The 8,736-nt window shown below is 30.6% G+C and overlaps 1 non-coding gene across 1 annotated transcript; it reads left to right on the top strand.

Moving 5' to 3' along the window:
- Positions 1–7,671: 7,671 nt before the first annotated feature.
- LOC112474412 lies at positions 7,672–7,774 on the top strand. The gene has a single exon (XR_003044355.1). It is a non-coding gene; the product is annotated as a U6 spliceosomal RNA (small nuclear RNA).
- Positions 7,775–8,736: the final 962 nt, after the last annotated feature.

Raw genomic sequence — 8,736 nt, 5'->3', positions numbered from 1 at the left:
TTGTATTTGAGAAGCCAGAAGATTGCATACTTGAAAATGTCCAAAAATTAAAAAGGAATTAAATTTGCACCTGAAAAAAAGAAAATCAGCTATGGGTTTCGATTTTGTCATAAATAAATCTCTCTATAAGATTACATTTTTCAAAACTATGCTGAATCATTTTTCACATTCAAAACCTAGATTTGACAGCAATTTTTATGAAAATGATACTTTTATAGCTTTGTGAGATGATGGAACAGACAAAACCACAGATCAGAATTTTTGTGTGTTCAGACAGATAGGTCTTAAGAAAAATTGTCAATGAGGAGACATGGAAAATAGTCATCAGAAATGGGAGAGAATTGAGAGTATATGCTGTTGTGGAGTAAATTTAAGAAAAGAATATTTGACTGGGTGAAATTAATACCTTCGAATGCTGTCATATCAGTGAAGAATATAGAAATGGGATGTCATCAATGCCATCAGATAAAGTGTGTGATGAAGGAAGAGAGGTGATGAGCTGAGTCCACTTTTTCATTAAGTTTGGATGTGAAATAAATGGCAGTTCTGAGATGAAATTCTTCAGAAGAGACAGGGTCAGTAAGAATGTTCGTTTAGGCAGAGAAAAAATGAGAGAATAATTCACCAGCCATCTTAATTGAGCAGCACTTTAGTGACCTGGAAGTTTATTCTGCTTTAAACACCCTCTGCAATTGTGACACACTCTACTCCATCATCTCCCTGAACAGCGCAACTTTATAAATGTTATATTTAAACTCATTCTCTTCGCTGAAAAACTCCTATTATCCTTCTCATTCTCATTTCACTTATTTTCTGATATCAAACAACATGGACACTTCTAATTCTTCTTTGTATATCAGATTTTCCAATCCTCATTTTATATCCCAAACCATCTACAATATTCAAGTCAACACATTAAACAAAATCTTGACAATATTGTTGACTCTATGTTTCCATTTTTAAAAATATCATATAGTTTAAAAATGTATCACTGGATTAAATCAACTTTTTTTATATCTTCATACAAGCTGCCGTAGAAATTGATATAATAGCAAAGTTTTTTTATAATGAAGAAAACAAGGCTTCTAAAGCTAGCTTCAAAGCTGCCTCACAATTTTTCTAGGTTTCTCAAATCCTATTTTTTCTCATTTTTACATCAATCAATTGGATTCATATCAATTTCTTTAACATACTCTCTTATATGCCCGTTTAACTTCAATTACTGCTCAAAGCCTTTCCAGCCAAAATTTTAAAATTTCCTTTGAATTTTCTTTTCTTCACTTATTATTTAATCCTCACATAATGCTTGATGTTTTTTTCTTCCTTGCAAAAGCATTGAAATTGTTTTTCACTGATTTATTAACTTATTTTGGATACTAACCCAAGAAGAAAATCAATCTTTTATTATACTTTATTTTGTAGCAGTATTCACTATGGACTTCTTAAATAAAGTCTTCTATAATAACTCTTCAGATTTTTCTCCTTCTCTTATTGCCTCTGTATTTTACAAACCACAGCATATACTCTTTTGCTTCTGCCTACATTATGTATGACATCATTCCTCAGCATCTCTTTTAGCTCTCTTTTTCATTCACTCCTTTTGGGTAATTTCATTCACCATCAGGGATTCAGTAAGTACCTATGAGCAAATTACACATTATGTATGGTTCCTACCAGTTCTCTCTTTTTAGTCCCAGACTTAAATTACTAACTTGATAGTTCCACTTGGGTTGTCACATAAACACTTCAAATTCATTATCTCCAACACTAAACTTGTTGTTTTGCTCCTAAAACTTCCTTCACTCTGAGTTGCCAATCTCAATGAAATTTGCCTAACTTCTTTATGCAGTTGTCGATGCAAAAATTTTCATATCACTTTAAAAATACCTTTATCCTTCTCCTTCCTTCATTCTATGTACCACCAAATCATGTCAATTCTTAGTGCTAAACTCACAAACTCATCCATTTTTCTTTATTCCTATTGGCGCCAACATAAATATATCTCATCTATGTTACTGAAATACAAGACAAAACAATGCATAGATCTTTTTTACAAGTCTGCCTGCCCTGAAGTTTTTCCTTCTCAATATATTCCCTATACTAAAGTCAAGAAACCATTCAAAGCCATAAATTACTTTTCAAAATCAACTCTCTTTCAGGATGAAGTGCAATCACCCCATCGTGGTCTACAGGTCCCTTTATAATTTGGCCAATACTTATCTACCTAGAACTACCTCTCGTCAAGGCTCACACTCCTAAGTGTAAAACATTCAACTCTCACATCTCTGAATGTGTAACGTAATTTCTAATCTCTGAACTTTCTTTTACTCATAAAACTTTTACTTTTGTCTCCTTAGTTTATAAACTCTAATAATCCTTTAGGTTCCAGGATTGTTCTTTATTATTGGAACATTTCTAAACCCTTTAGCTGGTAGATGACCCTCTTTTGTGTTTCACAGTGCTTAGACCAATTTTTTGTTGTTTCCTTTTTACTTATCTCTATTCCTTACAAGAGTCTAAGCTACATGAGAGTCAGGACCATTTCTATTTATCATTGTATCCAGGGCACCTATGTGCTCTAAAGGAATTAAATCATCAAATTCATTCATTGAAGAATAAATATACAGATAAAAAGAAGCCTGAAAGGAGAGGAAGGGAACAAATCATACAACTACATTAATTTTCTCCAGTAGTCTTAATGAATATTTCATGTTCCCATAGTAACTAAAACTCATTACAAAATAATTTTCCAGGGAATCACAGGTCCCCAGAGGAGAGACTGTCCAAAACTGTGGGACAGGGCATGCAGTCCTGTTTCTCTATGGCAATGGTTCTGAATAGTGCTTGCTTCTGCCCCTTAGCAAACATTTGCAATGTCTGCAGATATTTTTGATTTTCACTATTTGGAGAGAGTCAATGGGGGAGGTGGTTTCTGGGATCAGTGAATAGAGGCCAGGGTTGCAACAAAACATCTTACAATGCACAGAGAAGCTCCCAAATGTCAATAGTGCTGAGGTTGTATAGTGTAAAGCCTAATGTTAATATTATGTGCTTCTTTAATAACTGCTAAAACCAGGAGGGTTTCAAGTGGCTAACCACAAGTTACTCTCCCAATTTGATCCTGTAAATTACATCTCCTAACCTTATCAAATGGACAAGTTACAATTCCTGGTTATCTCAGAGAAACAGGTTTCAATTTCCTGCCAGCCTGCTGAATTATTCAAACAAGCCAATAAATCTTCCTGGAGAAACCAGAGGACACGCGGGCCTCCTATAGTCTCTGGCTGTTCACTCTGTTCCTAGATATAACCTGTCCTCTGTGCTGTATCTGTGACTAATAAATTGCTGCTGATCTCTTCCGTCCAGTGTTGGGCATCGCATGTTTGGCTGTTCCACAACCTTAGTGTGGGAATTCCTCCCTCATCAACGGAGTAAAGGGATCAAAACAGTTTGAGAAACCCTATTCTATGGGAGCATACCTCTATGTGCTTTTGAGAATGTCTAGATAAAAATGAAGAATTCTTGAAAAGGCAAAGAACAGTATTCTTTCAAGACTTTAGAATGGAATAGAGTAAGAGGTCAGAGCTCTTTCCAGGTGCTTTCCAGGATAGACTTCTTTGTAGTTAAGTGATTTTGGATAATTTAGTCTCCTTTGGAATCTATTTTATCACAGTGGGTGAGAAACTAATTAGAGTAATCAGACAAATTAAATTAGCTTTCTGAAAAGAATATTCAGTTTGCCCTCTGGGCTCCAGAATCTTGGTAGCAGAAATCAAATGATATCCACTCAGCCTAGACAACCTCTCTCAGACCTAGTGTGGCTGACTTACATAAAAGGCCAATAGCCATATTGGACTATACTCAGCATTTTGTTGCCACCAACGATTAGATCCAATTCTGAGAAACATTCCTGTGGTATTGGTATTTTACTGAAGATATTAAAAAGTGATAAGGGTTTATAATGAGCAACATTCAGTGATACTTAGCAAAAACTTAAGAGTGATATTGATACCATCAACTTTCTAGGTCATCGTGAAGAATGAGGAAGATAGAGTAGCATTAGAAAATGGTAGAAATACATTAAAACAGTTAATGTATTAAATGTTATACTATTCAAAGCATTTATTATTATATAGTACCTTAAATTTAGCAAATAAGTTTTTACCAGTAATAATTTATGTTTTCCAAAGTAAATTCTACAGAATTTAGTTCATATTTCTGAACTATTCCTGAAGTTCTGTAAAAAATTCCATTATAAATTAAATGGGAGAAATGCTAAATTATCTGGTACCTATAAAAATGAGCATAAAAATATTTTCTATGTTATTTAATCTAAGATATCCCAAATCTATTCGATGAGAAAATTTCTTTCTACAGACTAACTTTTAACACTACATGTGTTGCATAGAAAAATATTTGTTAAATGTAACTTTGGTTGATTTTGGAATTGTTACTACTATATATGATTATATGTGTCTTTATGTATAATTTTAACTGTGTGTAAAAAGTTTTAAATAAACTAATATAAGCAGAGGGACAAACATATAAAATGTTTGGAAAATATTCACCTATTTATTTAACTGGTAACACAAACACGTTCTATATGAATTGCAGATTGCTTAAAATAATGTATGTAAAACAATAAAAAAAATTAAATTTACAAATTCAGAGTTAGAAAACAAAGTGTTCTATTTATATTTGTTTATATTATTTGTTAAATTATTTATTAAGTATTATAATAAAGTGTTATAATAAACAATTTTGGATGCATATACAACTTTAGGATGAGGTCTCATTATCAATGGGTCTCAGTGAGGTACCCAAATTTTGCTAAGAAGAATATTTATATATTTTAAGAATGTAGATATATGTTATTACTCAATAACCAATGTCAATTTTCTTGTGTTTCATCATAATAATAAATATTACTTCATATCCTGATTATGTATGCATAATTGTTTATCTTCAGTGTATACCATGACTGCCACTTGTATTAACTTTTCTCCAGTTTCTACTCTGAATAAGAACCATGTTGTAGCTTATTCTGCATGAACTCGATATTGGCTTTTTGTCAATATTTTTTAAAAATTACATATCAATACAATCATCAGAGTCTCAATTGATTTAGAATGTTCTTCTAAAAGATCATACAATACCTCAGCAAATTTAAACTAAGATATACTTTTGTCATCTTTAATCTTAATATGAAGTTGCTTTTGGACAATTTAGAGGTAGTTTTTACATGCTAGATATAAGAGAATAAAAGGGTAATGCTCAGAGATGCAAGTGGTGAAGTCACAGAGACCATTTAAGTTGACCAAAAGTTGTAACATTTTTTGTCTTGAGCTTCCTGATATTTCTATCAATATTCTTTTAAAAATTTACAAATGTCCTAATTTTTCTGGAAAAGCAAAGCTTTCTTTGACATCCTTGATTCGAGTCAAACCTTTACATTGGTCTTAATCCAAGTCTTTGTTCAAAAATCACCCTTTCTGACAAAGTTCACATGATAGTTCTACCAGATTAGTTGTTAAAAGCAGTACAAACCAAAAAAAGAGAGGGAAAAAAAAAAAAAGAAAAAAGGTAGTACAAGCCAGAAGACAATAAAGTGACATCTGTAAAAGTCAAAAAAAGTTGACAAAATTATATCTCCCGTGATACTATCTATTACAAATTGATTACTATAAGACTTTTTTTCCTAAAAGGTGAGATAATTCATTGCCAACATACATGCACTAAAAAACAAATATTAAAGAGAATTTTTCAGAAAGAAAGAATAGGGCACTAGATGGAATTCTGGATCTATATAGAAAAAAGAAGATCAACAGAATTTATAACACTGAATGTGAAGATAAAAGAAATTTTCTTTGCTTCTAGATGTTAAAATTTATTAAATTATACAATATATATACATATATGTAGCTTATTGTTGGTCAATTATACCCTAAATATATCTATTTAAACTGTAAGATAATATTAATACTCTCCACACATAGTGACAATTTATTGTTGAGTTTATAACATATATAGAAGTAAAAACTAGGAGAATAATAACACAAAGATAGAAAAGAGCAAATAAAAGAATTTGTTCTTAAGTATTTTATACTATAAGTAAAATGCCTATCATTTGAAGATAGAATGTGACAAGTTAAAGAAATAGACTATAAATGCCAGAGTAAACACTGAAATAAACTATAAATGATAATCCAATAATGAGGATAAATGAAAGAGGTTAAAAAAAAAAAACTATCCTAAATAATGCATAAGGAACAAAAAAGAGAAAAAAATAAATAAATAGAAAAAAATTAACAAGATGATAGATTTAACTGCAACCATAAAATAATTACATTAAGTTATTATTAAATTACATTAAATTCAATAAATACATTAAGGATAGCAATTGTCAGATTAGGAGGGGAAATCCCTATTGTACACATACTCAGGAAACACTTTTGATATAGATAATTAAAAAACGAAACAAAAAAAACATGCAAAACTACCCATTGATATAAATGAATAGCTTAAAAAATTGAATTTTACTATATATAAATTACATCTCAAAAAACTTTACTGGTGTTTGTTTCCCAATTTTATGTCACTACAAATAAAAATATTACATAATCATCTAAAGATTTATAGAAACATTTGACAAAATTCAACAATTATCTATATTAAAAACTCTCAGCAAACTAGGAAAAAAAGGAACTTTATTGATTTGGTAAAGGGCACTTACAAAATACCTACACCTAACATATTTTTAGTGAAAATTGGAAAATTTTAATGTATTGAGCACAGGCTTACCAATACCACCACTTCTGTTAAACATTCCCTTGCAACTCTTATCCAATACAATAAAGAGAAAAAAAGTCTCATTTATGTGAAGAAGAAATAAAACTCTCCACTCACACATGAAATAATTACCTTCGTAAAAAATACAAAGTAATTTCCAAACAACTAAAAGAGATTTGTAACAGCAAAGTTGCAAAATACCAGACCAGCATAAGGCAAATTAATTATATTTCTAGCAGCAAAATATTGAAAAATAAAAATTTAAAGAAATACTCTTTATAATTACATTAAAATCTGAAAATAGTAATACATTTAACAAAAGACATGCAATGCCTCTCTACAGGTAAGTGTACAACATTACTAAAAAAATTTTTTTAAAGACTTAAATAAATGAAAAATACAACATGTTCATGGACTGGAAATACAATCTTTTTTATTATTTTCATTATTTCTAAATTTATCTACATATTTAACACAATCTCAAAATTCCCGCTAGTTACTACATAGGAATTGACAAAATGATTTTAAAATTTTTTTTAAATAAAAAAGACTGAGAAGAGCCAAACAACTTTTAGAATAAAAATTTTAAAATGGCTCGCTTTAGAGGGATTATGCCATGAAATTCAAAAATCACCACAAAGCTACAATAGTCAAAATTTTCTTGGATTAGCTTAATGATAAACATAGTGATATTTAAATCAAATAAAGAGTCTAGAAACAGATTCAGATGTGTATGATTCCCAAGACATTTCAAAGAGGAAATAGTAAGTTTTCATCAAATGGTATTGAACAAACTATATAAACTTTGTTTAAAAAAACATAAACCTTTAATTTACACCATTTGAAATCTTAACTAAAAAAAAAAAAAGACCCTTCGTATGCTTGCTTCTGCAGCACATATACTAAAATTGGAACAATACAGAGAAGATTAGTATGACCTTTGAGCAAAGATGACATGTAAATTTGTGAAGCATTCCATATTTTTAAATGTAAATGGATTAAATGCTCCAATCAAAAGACATGGATAAGAAAACAAGACCCACCCAAGCATATGCTATTTACAAGAGACCCACTTCAAATGACACAAAGTAAAGGGATGGAAGAAGATATTTCCCACAAATGAAAATGAAAAAAATGGGATAGGAATATTTATATCAGACAAAATAGATTTTAAAACAAAGGCTATAATAAGAGATAAAGAAGGGCATTATATAATAATGAAAGGATCAATACATCAAGAAGATATGACCCTTGTAAACATATACACATCCAGCATAGGAGTACTTACATATATAAGGCAATTATTGACTGAGATAAAGGAGAGATCAACAAAAATACACTCATAGTAGGGGACTTTAATACTCCATTGTCACAAATGGACAGATCTTCCAGAAAGAAAATCAACAAGGAAACAGCGGGATTAAATGACATACTAGACTAGATGGATTTAATAGATATTTTCAGAACATTTCTCCCCAAAGCAGTAACATATACATTCTTCTCAAATACACTTGGACCATTTTCAGGATAGACCACAAGTTATACCACAAAACAAGTATCAATAAATTTTAAACTATTTAAATTATATCAACCGTCTTCTCTAATTACAATGGTATGAAACTAGAAGTCGACTACAAGAAAAATACTGGAAAATACACAAACACATGGAGGCTACATAACATGCCACTGAACATGGGTTACAGTGAAATCAAGGAAGAAATCAAAAGTTACCTAGAGACAAATGAAAAGGAGAACACAATGACTCAGAATCTATGGGACACAGCAAAAGCAGTCCTAAGAGGGAAATTCACAGCAATAAAGGTCTACCTCAAGATACAAGAAACACTTCAAATAAATAATCTAACCGTATACTTTAAAGAACTAGAAAAAGAATAGAAATGAAACCCAAAATGAGTAGAAATAAATAGAATAATGTCTAGAAAAATA

This window comes from Pteropus alecto, unplaced genomic scaffold, assembly GCF_000325575.1.
Source record: "Pteropus alecto unplaced genomic scaffold, ASM32557v1 scaffold79, whole genome shotgun sequence".
NCBI lineage: Eukaryota > Metazoa > Chordata > Mammalia > Chiroptera > Pteropodidae > Pteropus > Pteropus alecto.
The sequence above is the reverse complement of the archived record's forward strand: the minus strand, read 5'-3'. Positions and strand labels throughout refer to the sequence as shown.